Source organism: Anoplophora glabripennis, unplaced genomic scaffold (genome assembly GCF_000390285.2).
Source record: "Anoplophora glabripennis isolate ALB-LARVAE unplaced genomic scaffold, Agla_2.0 scaffold112, whole genome shotgun sequence".
Lineage (NCBI taxonomy): Eukaryota > Metazoa > Arthropoda > Insecta > Coleoptera > Cerambycidae > Anoplophora > Anoplophora glabripennis.
This window is the reverse complement of record NW_019416609.1, coordinates 1,013,215-1,034,684: the sequence shown is the minus strand read 5'-3', so window position 1 is coordinate 1,034,684 and position 21,470 is coordinate 1,013,215. Positions and strand designations below refer to the sequence as shown.

General features: G+C 30.5%; 1 protein-coding gene across 2 annotated transcripts in view; it reads left to right on the top strand.

The window, feature by feature from the left end:
• The first annotated feature begins 928 nt into the window (after positions 1-928).
• LOC108904526 overlaps positions 929-21,470 on the top strand; it is a 61,765-nt gene continuing 41,223 nt past the window's right edge. The window contains exon 1 of one of the 2 annotated variants that reach the window (XM_018707121.2): positions 929-1,138. The gene's annotated coding sequence lies outside the window, so the exon portion shown is untranslated. The remainder of the gene's footprint in view (positions 1,139-21,470) is intronic. The other variant, XM_018707120.2, reaches the window with a different exon arrangement.

Genomic DNA, 21,470 nt, shown 5'->3' with positions numbered 1-21,470 from the left:
TATAATCGGAAGCGCGAGAAAGTTGACACTATTTTCATTGAATAGATCTTTTTAATAAACCCATGTATACAAATTTTCAGATTGCAAATTTTACTACTTTTTGAGATACTTCTACTGGGCCCTCTTCGTGAAACACCCTGTACATTTTTCGCATTTTTGGCCAAAAACTACCAATATCTCAATGAAAATGCATTTTTTTTCGAAAAAAAGTTTCAAAGAAAATTTGTTCAAAATTAAATTTGCTACAGAATTGCTTCTATGAAAAATAAATTATATCAATATAATTTTTTTTATTTCTTTATAATTAAAGAATAACCTTTTTCATTTATTGTTTTTAACAATTTTTTATGGACTTCTACACCTAGGTTTCTTATGTAAAACTGCTTCATCGCTGTCGCAAAAAAAAATTAAAAAAAAACGGATTTTTCTGGAAAATATTAAAAAACGCGTGATTAATTCGTAACTTACGTTTCAATCCTCGGAAAACTGTATAAAATTTTCCAAGAATTTTTCACAATTTTCTTTCCTCTAATTCACTTTTCTTATTTAAAATTTAATTGACCATTATTTTAGTTACCTACAAAACATTAATTTTCACATAATCTGTTTAAAAAAATATACTGGAAAACTATTAAGAAAATCGTGTGACATATGTTTTCTGACCTCAAAACTTACACTTTTCTATAAAAAAAATCTCAGAGTAAAAAAAATCGCTTAATACGTCTTTTTATGTTCAACTTTCCTGAACAAAAACTTCGTTTCTATCGTGTGTAGACAGCTGCCTAAGTCCAGGCGTTCGCGTATCTCACATGAATCCGGCCGACCAAATGCTGTATCCTGGAGGTCTTCTACACACCTTCTCAAGACATTCACCCACCTGTACGCTTGCGCAGCTGAAGAACCGCCGGATCAAACTTCTCCACTTCTTCAGGTGTCAGTTCTTGACCGATAGTGGCCTGGTCGCAAGTTGGCTGTGATACTGACTTTGACAACTGAACGCGATGTCTGACCAGATGTACGTCAAGTAGTCGCCCGCGAAAATGAGACATAAAGGAGAGTGATAGTGGGACTCTTTCAATTTTTTTTCTTTAGTGTGATAGTGTCCAATAGTCGTAGGGGAGAAATTTTCGACTTTCTAGTAAGTACCTGCCGCTTCTAATTGTTATGCGACGAACGAATTTCAATACAGTTACAAAATTTCTTGCGCCAGTATTGAAAGAGGGAATGAGCGCGAATCTTTTGAAAGTGTGGGAGGGTTTGACACACATATGATTTTTAAAGATGTAAACAAATTACGTTTTGGTCAAAAACCGCTCGTCGTTATAAGCTTTTTTATCGTGGATGCAAATGTCATTCGAATTGCACAGCAAAAATTTGATATTCACTCAGACTGCCGTTTCCTTGTAACGAAATAATAAAAATTACCAAGTCTAATGCGGTTCCCATAAGACGCCAGCATTGAAATCTCCATATTCCATTCCTCTGCTGAATTATCGTGGTTTTTTTGCGGTTATCGCACACACTATCTTGATTTAAGCGTCAGTGTTCTTCAATTGGATTCAGAAAAATTAGGTACGTCGAAGATTAGGTACAATAAAGAGTTATACCATAAATTGAGGCTTTTGCATCTATCACAAAACTTTTAAAAATAGACAGCTTGAGTCATCTAATTTGGTTTCTTTTTTATCGCATTTTAATAAGTATGTTTTGCACTAGAAATTTTAACAAGAAAATGTCGAAATTTACACATTTGTATTGTGTGATCTGATATCACAATAATTTTACAAAGTAACACTTCTGTATCAATCAATTAAAGAATCAAAATAGAAAAGTATAGTCTCGAATGTTTCAGATTTATAACGATACGTTAAAAATAAAGGGACATATAACATAATAAGATTCCCATAAACTTATTTCTGAGTTTGTTGAGAAGACAGATGGTTTAATTATTACTTTGGGGCACTTGATTTTATATTACAAAGTAGGTAACCCCTGCGTTTTGTATCTTGTTATAGTTTCAGTGAAAGAAAAATTTAGACTGTTAGTCTACCATACTTTGTTGCAGTTATTTCTAAAAAACCTCAACATTTAGCCGTAATTTCACAAATAATACTCAAGAGATAGTTATGCATTAATTTTATTTTGACATTTTGAAATGTCTCCTTTTGAATACACACTTTGTTCTTGTACTTATATAATTAGACAACAATAAATGTCAAAAGGAAGAGATTCCTTCGCGTATAACTTGAAAGATTAAGTCCTTTGCTTGTGTCAACCTTCGAATCAGTTTCAGAAATACATTTTCCAAATTTAAAAAATTAGGAAACATAGTTATGCAATTTTATTCATTGGTTTTTAGCACAGTCATGCATTATTCATGGATTAGTAGGACATAATTTCAGATTTATTGCAGATAAAAATAAAAAAATACAGTTAATCAGTGTAAAGACAAAGATGTCATTATTTCATTGTACAGATAGATAATATTCAGCTTAGATCAATGGTTTCACAAAAATGTTTATTGTTTACTGGTGAAGCCAACTGTATCTTTAACTGTACTCAAGTATACAGGGTGCAACTAAAACGTTTGGTTTAATGGCAGATTCTACGTCACAAATCAATAAAAAAATATTCTTAAAATATTTTTGCAAGGTCTGTAATAGTCTCGCCTCTGTGAAATATAGAATTTCTCACAGAAAATTATAGTTTTTTATCTTTGACTGTAGGAAAAAAGTTTCCTATAAAAGTTGCAAGGGCTTTAAAAAATTTATTTTCAAAAAAATAATTCGGATTATACCAACATATGGATATTCCAATCCACAATCCTTTTCATGTCATTATTATTGAACCTAAATTAAATAGTACCTGTTAAAAAAAACTGATAGCAGTTAAATTCAAAATGTTTTTAAAAAATTGTGTATACAAAATTGCAACAACTTCATTGTTTGTCTTGTATATGCATAGATTTTTTTTAATAAATTTTAAATGTTCAATGATTTTTCTTTGTTATAGTTTAATTTAAATTTGACAATAATAACTTGACAAGAGTGCTGTGGTAGATTAGGATATCCATAGTGTGAACATAAATTAAGAAAGCTTATCTACAAAAAATTAATGAAGCTAACATAAAAATATTTATACAGGGTGATCCATTAGCAGTAAGGATCGGCTGTAAATGGGAAACTAGATGTGCTAGGATTATGGGGTAAAAAATTTATTACCGACCAAAAGAAATTGATTTAAAATATTTTCAAATTTGTAACTTCACCGTTAGGGAGCGCAACTGCTATAGTGTTACAGAAGTTGAAAATACACTTTTTAGATGCACTGCCAAACCCTTCACAAGTTTTGTTTGAACTTTTTTTGTTATTAGCATAGCAACGCCAATATAGAATTTTTAAATTGTTATAACTTCTAAATGCCTTAATCGATTTCAAGACACGACGGCTCATTTTAAAGAACTATTAATAAAATTTATATTTAGGATATGGAAATAAAAATATTATTTTTTTTATTTAAAGTTTTGTAATTGTCTCTATTTACCAAAAAATTAAATACAACGATATAGGTTTTTTCATGACTTGAAAACAAATACACACACCGAGGTATTTTTTTTGTTTATTACATGTTTTAAAAACAGAAAATACGATGTTACTTTAAAAAAACACCAACAACCTTTAACAATCGTAAAGGCGATTACTGTTTCTCTGAAAATGATTGTCTGAAGTCATACAATCAGTGCTGAACACTTTTTTAAAATAAAAATAAAGAAAGTTACTAGGTTGCTTTCAAAAAATAAAATCATTTAAGTTTATTTGACAATTTTTTTCAGACACTTGAATAATACCTAGGATCTTCCTACTTTTCTCAATTAAACTTCTTAGTGCATAGAATCATCATACAAAATTTTATCCAATTCGGTTCGACAGTTTTTACGTAATACCTAATTGTTTAATTTTTTTAAATGAAAAAAATTTCAAAATCAAATTTATAAAAATCTAAAACCTTTGAATACTCGAAAATTTCACCACAGAAAGAAGAGCTCTCAAGCTTTAAAATGATTTTTGAAAAATTCAAATCGGATTAGATGAGCCGTGGTGATTATTTAAACATTTTCGCAATTTTCACGCTTATAAACAATTGCAATAATTGAATGTTTATTTAAATTTTTTTTTATTTTAAAATATGGTTTGAAAGTACTCGGAAAGACGAGTATTTAAAAAAAAATCTGATGATCCGCCCATTATTTTCGGTTATAGCCCGTTAAAGTTAACCCCAAAAATTGACAAATAAACTAGCATTTTTTACAATTTTTTAAATGATTTTTCCGATTTTGCAATAACAATAATTATTTTTTCGAATTTCAACTAACTCTATCTTGATCAAAATTTAATTACAAAACTTTTTTTCCTCTTCCATTTTTGTTTAACATGAATAGTTGCTAAGTTGTCGACGAGAAATCCAAGAAAAAAATTAATTTATTTGCTATTTTTTATACTTTTTTGCAATAACAATTAAGCCCACGTTTTTTTTATTTGCATAAAAATATTATCATTTCTGATGTTATTTAGAAGCCGTTAAAGCAAAAATCTCCGATCATATGCGTTTTACCCAACCCGAAACAGATACCGCCTGGACTATTAATAAAATCTAACATTATTATTTGGAAATATGTCAGTTTTTCTTATTTATAATTTAAAAACAAACACAGGCTGACCATTTATAGTTTTTAATACTAGAAAAGTACCTACTCGGATTGTTTGAAGATTGTTTATATTTTTTTATATGGCACTATTTTCCGACTCTAAAAACCATTTCAAACAAGACCGTATGTCGTTGTCCGTCCGACTGACCTAAAAACTATCGGATCTACCGCTGGCACTATCATTAATATCTCGCTACCAACTAATTTAGTCTTTCTCGGACTACTGGCTCGGTCTTTACATAATTATCAAGCTCATGCAAGCGTAGACCGAGATAAAAACGCGATCTAGTAACCGACAGCATGGTTTTAATCGCAATTTTTTCCAACAGACAAACCCGTTGTTATGCAACTGTAGTCGATATTTTGGATAATGTAATTCCGTTTTTTTTTGCGTGCCGAGAAAGTGGTTATTTTTTTTTAAACACTCGATACGATTATTGTTTCCAATGCATTGTTGGTTTTTTCAACAAATAAATTAATACAGTTGACTTAATACAACGCATATAGGAAGTAACAAAGCGGTTTGATGGAGGAAAATACCGGATATGGATTATTTCCAACAGTGGAGAGTAGTAAAAATAGCGGAAGCAACAAAAAAACGTGTTTCAAAAAGTAACAGCGTATTTAAAATATTTCGTGGATAGACAGGGTGATCCGTAAATGAACCGACGCGACATGGGGCAGATGCGATAGGGTAATTTAAAATAAAAATATTTAAGGGGAAACCTGATACTTTATTTCCAATGATAACCCTATAAATTTGGCAAGTACTCCTTTAATAGACTTTGATAATTATCAATTGTTGACGATAAATTTAAATGTCATGTGACGTAATAGAATTTACTCGTACTTCCCAATAGGACTAAGCTCTGGTGATATTTCTGGCTGGACGCGTTTTATACCTGTATCTGTACGATTTGTACTAATTAGATATTTCCCATAATTCTACATAGCTTCTATTAGGCGAGCGGTTCACCCCTAAAAAGATGCTTCTAAATGAAGGTAACCGACTAAATTTTTAAAACAAATACCTACAAAATGAAACTTTTTTTATTTTATAGTGTATTTTTCTTATAATTTACATATTTTTTTATATTTTTCGGCGTGGTCAGTAAATTGTTATAAACAAAAAAGTTACTCGCCGAATGGCTTTGAAATCAGTTTTCATTTGTAAAATGGACCTGAATAAACACTTTTTGCCCTTTGACAACAATTGTAAAAGTGCTTCGTTTCCGAGATATTTACAATTTAATGTGAAAAAAGTGACGAAATCGACAAACTTTCCGAATTTTTTTCTCAAAAACTACTGAACAGAGTTCAATTATTTTATTGAAGGTCTAAAGCGAGTAAAAAAAGAGTATTTTAAAGAAGATCATGATAAACATATTTTTGTTCATGTAGTGGAAAATGTTCTACGAAAAATTGTAACTGTTTGTCATCGAACCTAGAATGCTGTGCAGTCTGTGCGTGCTCAGATGAATGTCGGAATGTTCCATCCGAAATTGATGATCAAACGCTTATTTCAAATCGAGAACTAACGAAAAACTTATTATTTAAAAATTAAATAAAAAAGAAATTAATATACTTTTATTGCTCTTAATATTTTTGTAAAATAAAAATAAAATAATTACCCTATACAATAAATTATCCAATAACTTTTTTATTTTTCGAGACCGCTAGGTCAATTATTATTATTAGGTTAATTTTACGATTTAAAAAGCTTATTTAGTTTAGTTCTGGTATAACTTTCAAGTCAATTTTAGCCATTTATAAAACCAAAAATCGAATATTTAAATTTTACTAATTACTTGCAAAAACCTTACTCCGGCTACAAAACCAAACTAAATGATCTTTTGAGCATTTGTACTGTTAACATATATCGATTAAAAAAATCATAATAATGTTTATTGTAAATATAATCTAATCCAACATATTGTAAAAAGAAAATTTAAATGTATTTAGTGCTATAATAATTTTCTTTAAAATACTGTTTTTACTCACTTTAGACCTTCAATAAAATGATTGACCCATACCACAAAAATATATCTTAAAGTAGAAAATCTGCCGATTATTATGGTTTTTTTAGAATTAAACTCTGTTCAGTAGTTTTTGAGAAAAAAATTCCGAAAGTCTGTCGATTTCGTCAGTTTTTTCATATTAAATTGTAAATATCTCGGAAGCAAGGCATGTTTAGAATTTTTGTCAAAGTACAAAAAGTGTTTATTTAAAAACTGTTTTCAAAGTCATTCGGCCAGTAATTTTTTTTACAACTTTTTTGTTTATAACAATTGACTGACCACGCCGAAAAATATAAAAAAAATATGTAAATTATCATAAAAATACACTTTATAAAATAAAAAAAAGTTTCATGCTGTAGGTTTTTGTTTTAAAAATTTAGTCAGTTCATGCCTTTTTTTAAGGGGTGAACCGCTCGCCTATATTACTTGCTTGAAAAATACATACTCCGCACACGTTTCAAGAATTGCCCAACAATTTCGCAGTTTTCTCGGTTCGGGATGAGGCAACAATCTGATGCGGAGCTAAAAATAACGCCGACTTAGTCATGTAATAAATATGAAGATGAATATTCTATCGATACGTACAGAGAAGCGTCTGTTTCAGCGGAATGGAAGTGGATAACGTAGTGTACGGTAAAACGTACCGCAAGATTACATATCAGCGCCCAAGGCCGGTCGTTGTCAATGGTAATTATTGTTTGGATTTTCACACGGCGTTACCTAACGGGAACGCAGGATCTTCAATGGAAAAGTCGCACACTAATCAGTAACATTGATTTCCGATGGAATTTGTCACTATAATGAGTTTTTTTGAAAATATTGCTTTTGGATTAACTGTAACAATATGGAAATTGAAGAGAAATGCGATGGTTTTAGTATAAAGCCTTGCCCAAAACAGATGAAGCGACGACAATCAGATCTACGAGTGAAAGAAAAAAACAAAAATATTGAGATGAAGGAGTAAACACTTTTGAATAATTTTAAATTTGTGGAAATTATTGATAAATCGAGTATAATTATGATAAAGTAGTGAATTAATTTGAAAATTACTGCGCAACCAAGAAAGGTTAATATACAGGTTGGCTGCGAAAGGTTGGGAAATCTCGAAGCAGGAGATACTGATGGCCAAAGTAAATCGATTGAACCAATTATGTTTTATGCAAATGTTGCTAGTTTCAAAGAAACAGGACGTTCAATGTTTGAATTTTACTTTGAAATTTCTCAATAATTTTAAAAACTGTTAGAGTATGAACAAAAAAATTATCACTATTATGTTTTTTGGCATGAGAAATAAGAATTTTTAAATAATTTTGGCGTTGCGTTCGTATTTTCCACATACAATGCCCGTAATTCTAAACACAAAAATTTTCCCCTATTTATCAAAGTAATAAGGCATAACTGACGTCCTATACAAACGTCAAAATTATTCAGACATTCTAATTTATCATGTCAAAAATCATACTAGTAGTCTGAAGGCGAAAATAGGCTCCAATTTTTTCGGATAGCACGGATTTTTCTGAAAATTTGCATACAAGCTCATCTGACCCCCCACTTCAAGGGTTATATTGTCTAGATGTGTGCTTTTTTTCTATTTGGGAATGAAAACTACCCTTGTACGAAAAAAATGCGAAAATCGCAGATTTACGTATTTTAAAGATTCAATTCATGTTCAAATATATTGGATAAAGCTGCTTTCATGATTTTTAATATAATTTATGAAATTTAATTACTTTTCAACCCTTCAAAATCCTTAAAAACTACCCTTCCATGGCCAAAAAAATAGAAAAAAAGTTTTTAACAGTTTCAAATATTCTTTTGGCGCATTCACAATGTATTGCATTTCTTTTGTGGAAAGCTTACTACTTATTACAAAGTTGCAACCCTTAAAAACCATCCCTTATAATAAAATAAACAAAAAAATATTATTGGAAGCTTGAAATGTTTTAATGGTATGCATATGTTGAATTATAAACTTTTTATTGGTTTTCAAATGATCTATGCTATATTGCAACTATTCAGCCACCCAAAAAACCCTTATGGAAGACCTACCCCTCATAAATACTCTACCCCTTATAAAAATGTTTCCAAAAAATTATATGCGAGTATAATTTTTNCTTTTTAATACTGTTTTTACTCACTTTAGACCTTCAATAAAATGATTGACCCATACCACAAAAATATATCTTAAAGTAGAAAATCTGCCGATTATTATGGTTTTTTTAGAATTAAACTCTGTTCAGTAGTTTTTGAGAAAAAAATTCCGAAAGTCTGTCGATTTCGTCAGTTTTTTCATATTAAATTGTAAATATCTCGGAAGCAAGGCATGTTTAGAATTTTTGTCAAAGTACAAAAAGTGTTTATTTAAAAACTGTTTTCAAAGTCATTCGGCCAGTAATTTTTTTTACAACTTTTTTGTTTATAACAATTGACTGACCACGCCGAAAAATATAAAAAAAATATGTAAATTATCATAAAAATACACTTTATAAAATAAAAAAAAGTTTCATGCTGTAGGTTTTTGTTTTAAAAATTTAGTCAGTTCATGCCTTTTTTTAAGGGGTGAACCGCTCGCCTATATTACTTGCTTGAAAAATACATACTCCGCACACGTTTCAAGAATTGCCCAACAATTTCGCAGTTTTCTCGGTTCGGGATGAGGCAACAATCTGATGCGGAGCTAAAAATAACGCCGACTTAGTCATGTAATAAATATGAAGATGAATATTCTATCGATACGTACAGAGAAGCGTCTGTTTCAGCGGAGTGGATGTGGATAACGTAGTGTACGGTAAAACGTACCGCAAGATTACATATCAGCGCCCAAGGCCGGTCGTTGTCAATGATAATTATTGTTTGGATTTTCACACGGCGTTACCTAACGGGAACGCAGGATCTTCAATGAAAAAGTCGCGCACTAATCAGTAACATTGATTTCCGATGGAATTTGTCACTATATCAAGTTTACATTTCGAAAATATTGGTTTCGGATTAACTGCAACATGGAAATTGAAAGAAGATTCGATAGTTTTAGTATAAACACTTGGAGACGACAAACAAATCTACGAGTGAAAGAAGAAAACGAGATGAAGGAGCAGACATTTTTGAATAATTTTAAGTTTGAGGAAATTATTGACAAATACGAGTATAATTATGATAAAATAGTAAAGTAATAATTTGAAAATTAGTGCAATACCAAGAAACGTTAATATACAGGGTATCTGCGAAAGGTTAAGAAATATTGAAGCCGATACTGGTAGCCAAAATAAGTCGATTGAGCCAAATATGTCTTAAGCAAATGTTGCTAGTTTCAAAGATACAGGACGTTCAATGTTTGAATTTTACTTTGAAATTTCTCAATAATTTTGAAAACTGCTAGAGTATGAACAAAAAAATTGGTACTATTTAGTACGGTCATTGAAGCTTTTCACCTCTGAATTCTTTGAAACTGAACCGATCGACTTGAAATTTGGCAGATAGTTAGAGAAAAGGTAAATGAACATTAGTGACATAGCGCCGATTAACGCTTCCACCCTGTTGAAGGGTTGACACGCCTTCCTGGGGGGTGAAAATTTTTTTTCAAAAATAACGCTGGATCAAATTTTGAGCAAAAAATATTCAAAGAATTTTTTCGAGAAGTCAATAGTTTTTTAGTTATTCACGATTGAAAACTTGTAAAAAAACACTTTTTCAACAGTATTTTTCACGAATAACTCAAAAACTACGCATTTTATTAAAAAAAAAGTGTAATGAGCAAAAATGTAGCTTATAAATAAACAAAGAGAATCGTTATTTAAAAAGTGTTGTACGTCCTATACAAAGCGAAATATAGTTAGTGGAAGGGGACTTGTTTTTTTTTGGGGGGGGGGGAATACACGAATCGATGTATTCAACGTCAAATAACGGAAAAAGGATTAATTTTACGTGTATAACACTCCAGGAGTTTTTTGTAGTGTTCAAAGAGACCTTCAAAATGTGATCTTATAAAGTTAATTAGAGCAAAATTAAAGGAGTTATCGTCAAAAACAGAGGGGTTGCTCATATTTTTTAAGGAAGAAATGAGCAGTAAACGCTGTAGCATTTCCATCAGAATTAAAATTAGTCGTAGATCCTTTACAATTAGTTTTGTTTTAGTGTTTTTCATACGATCCTGAAGTTAGACCGGTTTAGAATGCGTACTTTTTTAATAATCTACGGTAAGAGTTGAAAACGTATTTTTCAATATTAAAAAAAAAAATGCCTTATTTATATAATAACTCTGAAACTATGAAGATACGTAAAAAATGGTAGACAACAAAAATGTAGCTTTTTTTCAACAAATATTTTGCTGTTTTTTATTTCTACAGGAAATAAAAGAGATATCGCCGTTTGAAGTATCCAATTTAGTGAAAAAACGACATGTCTCGACCCCTTCGATCCTTTCCCATTAAAAAACGAAGAACTTAAAAAGTTTTATATGCAAACGATGTTACAGCTCTTGAAATTATCTTTAAAATGCTTTTTGTAGGACACTACAGCTTCAAAATTAACCGAGTTATGGTAAAAAAAAAACAATGAAATTTTTTCGGAGCAATATAGGCTTTCTCATTTTTTGGAGCAAAATGTTGGTAAAAGGGTAGTTTATAAGAGTTGAAAATGGCAAAAGTAAAATATTCTTTCATAAACAATATAAGGGAATTTTTATTTTAAATTATTGCACAATTATATATTCCAAGATTTAAAACGTAATTTTTTATATTTTTTTTAGCACAGGGGTGATTTATAAGGGTTGAAAAGTGTTGTGAGATACAAATTCTTTCATAAGCAATGAGGGAATGTATATTTTAAATAATTGCACGGTTAAAGCATTCCAAGCTTTTAAAAAGTAATTTTTTATCATTTTTGTCAATACAGGGGTGGTTTTTAGGGGTTGAAAGGGAAACATTCTTTTATTAGCTATAAGGTAACTTTTATTTTAAATAATTGCATGATTTAATCATTCCAAATCTTTAAAAAGTAATTTTTTATCATTATTTTTTGCAAAGGGGTAGTTTTTAACGATTAAATAAAGGGTCGAAAAGATCATAAAACATGTTCGAGAATATGGAACATTATTTAATCTTTGTGCTTGAATAAGATTTTTATCAATAAAATGCTTAAAACTTAATTTTTTCAATTTTTTTTTCAATTAGGGTAGTTTTTACCCCTAAAAAAGCGTCAATCGGGCTTATGCCACTTTTCAACTTGAGCCTAAGATGAGCCTTATTCTAAACTTTCATGCAAATCCATTCAGTTTCAAAGAATTCGGATGTTACAGCTGATTTTCAGCTTCAATGTACTAATAATGTATTTTGACATGATAAATAAGAATTTTTAAGTAATTTTGGCGTTGCGTTCATATTTTCCATACCACAATGTCCGTAATTCTAAACACAAAAATTTTCCCTTATTTTTCAAAGTAACAAGGCATAACTGGCATCCTATACAAACAACGCCAAAATTAGTTAAAAATTCTTATTTGTCATGTCAAAAAACATACTAGTGCCAACTTTTTTGTTCATACTCTTAACAGTTTTCAAAATTATTGAAAAATTTCAAAATAAAATTCAAACATTGAACGCCCTGTATCTTTGAAACCAGCAAACATTTGCATAAAGCACATTGAGCTCAATCGATTTATTTTGGCCATCAATATCTCCAGCTTCGAGACTTCCCAACCTTTCGCAGACACCCTGTATGAAAGATTATTCTCAAGAAAACAAAAAGATAGTAGAAAACATAAAGTTTAAATGAGTGTAAATATTGTTTTAATTCCGGGATCCCTCAGGGCGCAAAACTTGGACCTTTATAGTTTTTCCCGTCTATTAACGACGTTCAACAGTAAATTGTAATATGCTATTACTTAGTTGCTGATGGGATGAAAACTTTATTATTCTATTTGTCGCTATGGGTGATTGCTTAACGTTACAGAAATCTTTAACCAATTTAAAATTTGGTGTTCTAGAAACAAATTGAGCCTTAATATATCTAACTGTAAAGTTGTTTCTTACACCAGGAAAATATTACCCACTATTTCGAACATGTTACTACTGACACTACACTTCCCTGCTATGAAACCATTGGTGTACATTTTGATTGTGGTTTTTCCTTCGGAGATATTTAATAAATGGGTCAGCAAAATCGTATGGTTGTATTTTAAGGAAATGTAGAAATTTTAGCAATGGAATTACACTTTTCGTTTGTTAGGCCCAAATTTCAGTATGGGTCCATCATTTGGAATCAACATTACCAATGTTACAAAATCATATTTGTAAAGAATGTTTTTAAAATTGTTGTACATCAAAGAAATAAACACTCACTAACACGTAATACTACTAACAAGATTTAATGCTACCACTTTGGACTAAGAGAATGTTCCTCATTGTCTTCTTCGTACAAAAACGTTTCGTATCGATATTATTCGTTTCTTCTATATAAAATACAAAATATACTGAGAAAACATTCAAGATGTACATAACAAAATGTTTCCAAAACATTTTACTTTAATACCGATCATGCCGATATCCATTTTTATAATTTTATGCAAATCTTGGTTGCTGTGGCATAATTACTAGATCGGGATTATATCTTTCGATAATATGTAGACATTTTTTAATCTCTCTGCAACTTTGTTTGAGTGTTTACTTTTCGTATCTGCATTTATATTAAATATGCATTAATAAATGGATGTTCAACAATAAAGCCATTATTATTATTATTATTATTGTTAATATAAAACGTTCAGAAAATCTCTTCTAGTGTAAATATTCTAAAAATATATCATCCCATTGAAGTTAAATAAATTAAAAGTCAAAAATATCTTTACTAAAATAAATATTACATAACATCTTGAAAGCAATATACTCGTTTTTATGCTTCTGGGACATAAATAAAAAAATATTTAAAGAAAAAGATGACCTGCTGTAACAGTTAGAGATATTACAAACACAACACCACATTTTTTTTATTTCCTAAACGTCTTCTCAATATAACAGCTTAATGGCTTTGCAAAGGATTTTTTTTCGGTCAAAATTTCAAGTATTCTAAATTAATACAGTCGCGAACCTTGACATTTTGTGACCGCTGACAACAACTATAGCTCAGGATAACGACAAAATTAAAAAATGGATATTAGTTTCAATGTCCTTGTAAGATTTCCTTTTTAAAACATATCTACTACAAAAATACCAACCGAGATATGAATATTTACAAATGATACATAGTTTTAAGCAATCTAATTAATATTGTATCATTTTTTTGTTATTGCGAAGTCAGAATATACATACTTTGTTACATGAAATAATACGAATTTAATAACGACGTTTCATTGTAATAATTTCAACACTTTTCTCGTTATGTTGCAAGGAAACTTTCACTGCTTTCTTGAGCGGTTAGAAGAAACAAATTGCCGCGAAAATTTGAGATTTCTCCCCATATTGGTTTTGTCGTAAAAAAGTAATGCATAACGTACTACTTCCTATACATAAAAAGTGCTTAATGGCAAATAAAAGCCGCTATTAGTATCACTATATTACATGGACATAGTAATTTTGTGGAAGAGGAACAGAACAGCATTATTTTGTATCCGGCTCGAAGGACCAAAATTTAAGGAGAAATGAAAAAAATACATTTTCATAGCACCCAATTTTGTTGACACAGATTAAAATCGGTCAGTAATTGCATTTAAGTTCATTTAATGTAATTCCTGTTAATTATACAGACTTTGTTAATCATTTCTCTATTGATAACGGACAACGAAAGCTCACACTTTCTTTCACACGTTACGAGAGGTTCCATTTCATTTTTAAAGGTTTTCCCATAGTTCAAACTAATCAATGAAGCTATTAACTATTGTCTAGCATTACTATAGCATAGTCAAAGCATACGTAACGTCGTCGAAGTCGAGAAGGTTTGATGAATTCGCACCTTTCACATTTATGCGGAGACTGCTGCGATGGGTCTGGCGAGTAACCTTCGGAAATATAAAAATGTGGAATTCCTAAACGGTTAACTCTGAGGCATCGCCTGTTAAGTGTTGCAATAAGCAGTCAGGCTGAGCATCAGCGAATTTGAACGTCTGACAAATGCTATTTTTATTTGATGGAAATTTATTGGCTGGGATTGGTGGTTTGGTATTTAGGTAACAGGGTGTAAGTAAATGAAAGCGAAGAATTAAGGAGACGATTCCTTGTTGAAAATTAAGAGGCTTTCAAGGAGAAACTTACAGCAAAAAGGGGTGCAAGAGGTAGAAATAACTGCCCCCACAAGTAATTTTTTGCGTTGTGGTTTTAATTTTAACACGATAATTTTTCTTAGACCTGCTCTTGTCGTTCTGGGGCTGGGCCTAGCCCCCACAGAGTCTAGGACGAGAACAACAAGGGCAGGTTAAAGATTCCTATCTAAGGCCTAAGAAGTGGAAGGCAATTTTGCAATTGGCGACCATAGGGTACATATGTAATTAATTTATTTCGTTATAGACTAGGCGGTATCTGTTTTGATTTGGGTGAATCGTATATCCACGGAGATTTTTGGCTTTTTGACTTTAAAATATCAGTAGAAATGAAAATTTTTCTATGCGCATAAAAAAAAATGGGCTTAACTTTTCGCGGTGCAATATGTTAAAAAAATTCGAAATATGTCATATTTTTCTTCCTATTTAATTATGTATCTTTTCAAGAGTTGATTTTAGGCGAAAATGGAAGAGGAACAAAATGTTTGTAATTAAATTTAACAAAATATGTCTAGTTACATATCGAATGAATCATAATTATTATTGCAAAAATCGAAAAAATCGCCAAAAATGGGGTTAAAAAACATTACTTTTTAGGGATTTTTTTGGGGTTCGCACGGGTGGACATTTATTTTAAACATTTTGGGATATAAAAAATATAGCCTATGTTACTCAGGGATAATGTAGCATTCTAATGGTGAAAGAATTATCGAAATCCGTCCAGTAGTTTTTGAGTTTATTCGTAACAAACATACATACATACAAAAATACAAATATTTCCTCTTTATAATATTAGTTTAGAAGTATAGATTTATTTGGATAAGGATTAATACAAACACATGAATAACGTGGTCTATTAGACATTGTCTGGTTTTTGTTAACATTTCTTTCAAAAAAGTAGTTATAGTGACATAACTATAATAGTTGAATATATATGGTACCGCGAAGTTTTTTATAGATATTGATATGTTCTTTAATATTGTAGGACATTTTTTTGTTCTATCATTCATAGTTTCTACAGCGCATGCGATGAAAGACATTTTATGGCAATTTTTTTCATACTTTGGTTTACATTATTGAAATTTTAGTAGGGATCCCTATTTTTTTCTAGTAAAAAATATAGCCTATGTTACTCAGGGATAATGTAGCATTCTAATGGTGAAAGAATTATCGAAATTCGTCCAGTAGTTTTTGAGTTTATTCGTAACAAACATACATACACACAAAAATACAAATCTTTCCTCTTTTTAATATTAGTATAGATTAGTATAGATTTTATAGATTAGTTTAGATTTCATACTTTGGTTTACATTATTTACGTTTTAGTAAGGATCCCTATTTTTTTCTAGTAAAAAATATAACCTATGTTACTCAGGAATAATGTAGCATTCTAATGGTGAAATAATTATCGAAATCCGTCCAGTATTTTTTGAGTTTATTCGTAACAAACATACATACAAAAATACAAATCTTTCCTCTTTATAATATTAGTATATATGTCAATTGTTATTTATTTATAAGATATAACCTATGCTTCACATTGTGAAATTCCATGAAATCTTTGGAAATCTTTCGAAATCCTATATTCTCTCATATGAAGAAGTTTCTAAAAATCTATCCCACAAACAACTTGTGTTCCATTTGACACAATTCCAAGCAACTGTATGGCTAGTATTTGTCTATCAATAGGTACCTTCAAATAATTTCGTGGGTTCCATTTTCTATCAAGGAAATTCGCGATAGTGTTTATAGCGTCTATAATAACGCTGCTCTCGGCGATAGCAGCAGCTGCTAAGTCGGCTGTGACCCACTTTCACTTGTGCCATACGCTAAATGCAGATCGAACGTGATACGAAGTCTTAACTACAGGGTAAGTCGCCTCAGACAAATTTCAAGAACGATTCTAGTTTCTTTATTCGAACGGAACCAAATGATCTCTACAGTACGTTAAAATTAGCAGCGGAGCCTGACTTCCTCCTTTTATCCATTGTTAATGAGATCAGGGTTTTCTTGATTAACATGATTAATTTCTTACGCATATGTTACACAAAACAAAAGATACCAGGCAAGGATATGTCGATTTTTCGATGGTTGTGTGTATCGATAAAGACAAAAAATGATCTTAAAATAAATGACTGTTGCGGAGATAAAAGATCAATAATTAATCTCAAAAGTATTTACCTAATATAAATTAATATATTCAGATTCTGGCGACCACCCTGTATGCTCATTAACGTTGAGAATGAGGAACGTCGGCTGTCGATATGAAATTTTGTAACGCAGATATGCCAATTAGGATTATATGAAATGCCAAGTGCTGCTAGCTTGGAGGAAAAGCATCTGTTGCAACACCTTTGAATAGATTGATTTATATGTCAGTTTAACGCTTTTCGAAAATTATATCTAAATGTGTCAACTTTCATCAACATTTACATAAGAGATCTGCGGCAAATGCTTGTGACACTTTTTCTATCCATTTATCAATGATGAAAGAACTTCCGAACGTCGAAAAACTAAGATTACAAGTGATTTTTATATTTATGTAAGTAAGCACCTTATATGTCAGGAAAAACTGTTTTATTTTACATTTTCGGAAAAGGCACAACTGATGTTTGTATTTAAAATGACAACCATAAATTTGAAAATTAAAAAACATCAGAACTTTAAAAATATTACTTGCAATAAAATTAATTTACCTAATAATTAAAAAACTTGTTTCTACTTGGTTTAAAAATATTAAAAAATATGAAAAAAACATAAAAACTAAAGGTAGCCAGCCGACTTATCTATTTACATATAAAACAACGCCGCCAACATTTCATTTGCCTCTACTTTTCACTTCATAAAATTGGGGACCGGCACTAAAACTGCAATAATTCTTTTTCTATCACCATCACTGATAGATAAGTTTAAGTGCTCTTGTGTCATCGTATTTCTTAAGTTAAGTCTTAATGCGCTCAAGACACGAAAAGTTTCTTTCTACCGAACCACTTGTTGCAGGAATTGTTAAAACTATAGGCAAAACAATTTGTATGTTTCCGAAAATAGCATTTTAAATTACTTGTGTAATATTTCTACCGTTTTTTGAGCTTCTAAATTACGAATTTGTTCGTGTCTCTGTGCAAAATATTAAGTTCGTTTTTCAACCTATCTATTTCAAAAACGTTTGGATACATTTGTAATAAACATTCAAATTAATTTTCGCATATTCGGGAAATTTCGTGGAATCTACTACAGCAAGAAAATTTAAATCATTTAAATTCGCAAAACGAGTATTATATTGAAGGGAAATGCAATCCTTGCTCATTAAATTTCTTTAAAAAATTACACCTACATATTAATTTTAAATCTGCATTCTGTGTCCATTACATGAACAAACAACTAAACAATAATAGACTTATCTGTCATTAGGAACTGTCACTTTATTTTTAAGATTTGAAATATTAGTTAATGTTTGTAAAAAATGGATGAATACTCATGTCTCTCTTATCAGAAGAACCCATTCAACTGAGATTTTCGGTAAAACGATACATCATACCGACTTTCAACAAGTATATATTTTTTATGTAGAATTGTCCACGGAATCTAAAAATGAATCCCAAATGATTATTAGGGCATTGGTGTAGAAATTGGGGTAAAAAAATCCCGCTTTACTACCCATTCCTACGCCACAAATTTGTAAATTTTACCGTAAATTATGTACATGTGCAAATGTTAACACCACACCAAATTTGAGTTAATTTGTTATAAACATACCAAGGATTTCAAAAACATGATTCTAAAAACCGACGAACACGGTCCTGTACAGTGAAAACGGTGAGATTTAGACCCTTGTTTTATAAGGCAGTTCTGAATTATAATTTTATTTGTGATTAAAGTTTGATTCACCCGAACTAAAACACCATGTATATGCTTTAAAGTATATTCGAAAGATACCGATTCAAATATGTAGGTATCTTCGTCAGTTTTAAAAACAAAGACAAAGAGAATGTAGCATCCTACATACATTGAAGATGATTGTATAGACAATTGAATAACATAATGACTTCAGTCGTACTGCTCCAGTTCCCATGGAATGTCATACACATGCGAATCCCAGCACCACGAAGTGCTCCATATTGGAAAGATTTCTCACAATGTAACTACAATAGATCAAGGGATTGTTATGATTTTAAATAACCAAATCAGATAATAAGATTGTTCTTAGACGATTGCTATTTAACAAAGCGATGGAAATTCAAAGTCGATTGCAATGTTTGTCCTGTTTCTTTTATCGCGAAAAACCATATAAAAATAGGTTTAAAATCGTAGGAAAATGACGTCACACTCCTACAGCTGCGGTATCTAATCAAGAAAAAAGAACAAAGTGATGTTATCAAGTCCATCGAGAAAAGTACAGAAACACTATTTTTTTAGGAATTATACAGCGTGTCAAAAAGATAGTATACTGTACTCTGGGAGGTAATAGTACTAAAAATAAATGCTTATAAGGTTATAGCCTAAAATGTTTCTTGAGAGAGAGTGGAGAAAAAGAAGTTTTTATTTATTTTTAGGAACTTAGAATTTATTTTCAGTCAGATCAGTTTTGATTGGGTTGATTTCCACTAAACATTTTTATTCAAGTCAACAGGATACTGACTGTTTTTATTTCAATGTCACCATAGGCTAAAGCAGAATATCAAATTAAAAAAAATTATCTACCACTGTTCCTAATAATAACAAATATTATACTTTTTGTCCACTCTTAAACAGCATTTGAGGGCACTGTTTATAATAATACTATCTTATTGTGAGCACTATGGTCTTCCGAAGCAAAAATGTTGCTAGTTACCTCCAATAATAAATCAACCTACTGGAAGCGAAGTACGCAACGCACAGTATATTAAATTCCTTAACGATAACAACCTCGATTTATGAGAAATTAATCTCGACACCTTGGCACTTAAAATTTTTCCTTCGTCTTTTCTAAACGACCGGCAAATGCAAATCAGGCTTATCTAGAAATGACCAACTCAATTTATGTTATTGAGCAACAATTTTATATTATTTTATTAATTACCGCACATATGAATTTCATAATACCATCCTCGGGCTAGATGATGTCTTATTAACTGTGCATGTGTGTTAAGCAAAGGTCAGCGACGCATCATATCCAAACAGAACATTGGCGTAGGCGGAGGAGCAAAATAGACATATAATTTATAGGATTTAATCACTTACCGAAATAAATCGACTACTATTCTCTGTTATTTAGAATATATAACGAAGAAAAGATTGAAACTATAAAATGTTCATCTGAAATTTTGGTAAAGTGCATTTTCCTTTATTGGTTTTTGAATGATTGATTTTTTTTATAAATTCTTACCCTAGACATTAAAATTTTCTGTAACTCATATTTCTAGAACAAAATTTCTAATCATATGTGCCATATTTACTTTTTCTTATTCCCATTGAAAAATTTTAAGGACGCCTATGACTCAACCGGTTAGTCTTATCTTCTGATACTGCGAAGAGATATGACAAATCGCAGGATATTGCAGCAAATTTTATGCGAGTTACTTATAGGTATGCTGAGGATAGTTAGATGTAGTAGATTTGAGGATGCGATATCTGACCTTAGTGTGGATACAACTGGTGTCATCGATGAAATTATTAAAAATCGAAAGTTGAAATTGAAGGTAATAGGAATAGAAATAGTTAAATGGCAAGTATATTAGTCAACACAAGTAATTATTAGAACAAGGAATTATTATTTCTCATAAATATATTTTTTTGAAATGTCAGAAAAAATCAGCATAACAGAGGAATAACATTTTACGCTTTCCATAAAAGTCGAAATTTTTAGCAGCATAATCTAAGTAAAGGACACATATTCGTTATTTACTTATACCTATTAAGTTTATGCAGTTACAGAGATTAGCATCTGACAAGGCTATTATAGTTCGAAACTTATACAATATTTACAAACGTAAAATTCATAGAAACACTGATATAACATTTAATTTTCACAAGTGCAATTCCTAATGCAAGGAAATCGTCTGTAGTAACTCCAATTTATAAAAATGGTAGCAAAACTGAAATTACAAACTATAAACGTTTATTTCTTATAAATACTTTGAGAAATCAGTTGAAAAATATTTAAAAATGAGATTATGTTTTAGAAGATAAAAACAATCAATTTGGTTTTAGATTTAGATGGACATGCAATACCTACGTGATTTTTATTTTCTTTTCTGCAAAAAGAAAGCAAGACACGAAAAAAATTCAAGAGACAAAAAAGTTGTATTTCTAGTTGCTTAATGCCAAAAAAAAAATTATAGAAGTTTTAAAAATGTCAGTGACGCACATTTTTTTGTCAAAAATATTAAGGTGCCTCCCGGGACGTCACTGCACTTAATAATTTTAATCTAGTTAGAGTTAAATTAACCCCTTTCTACCATAAATAATACTGCCAAATTTCAAGAAAATCGGCTAAAGGCTAATTAAGATTTTTCCGAAAAAA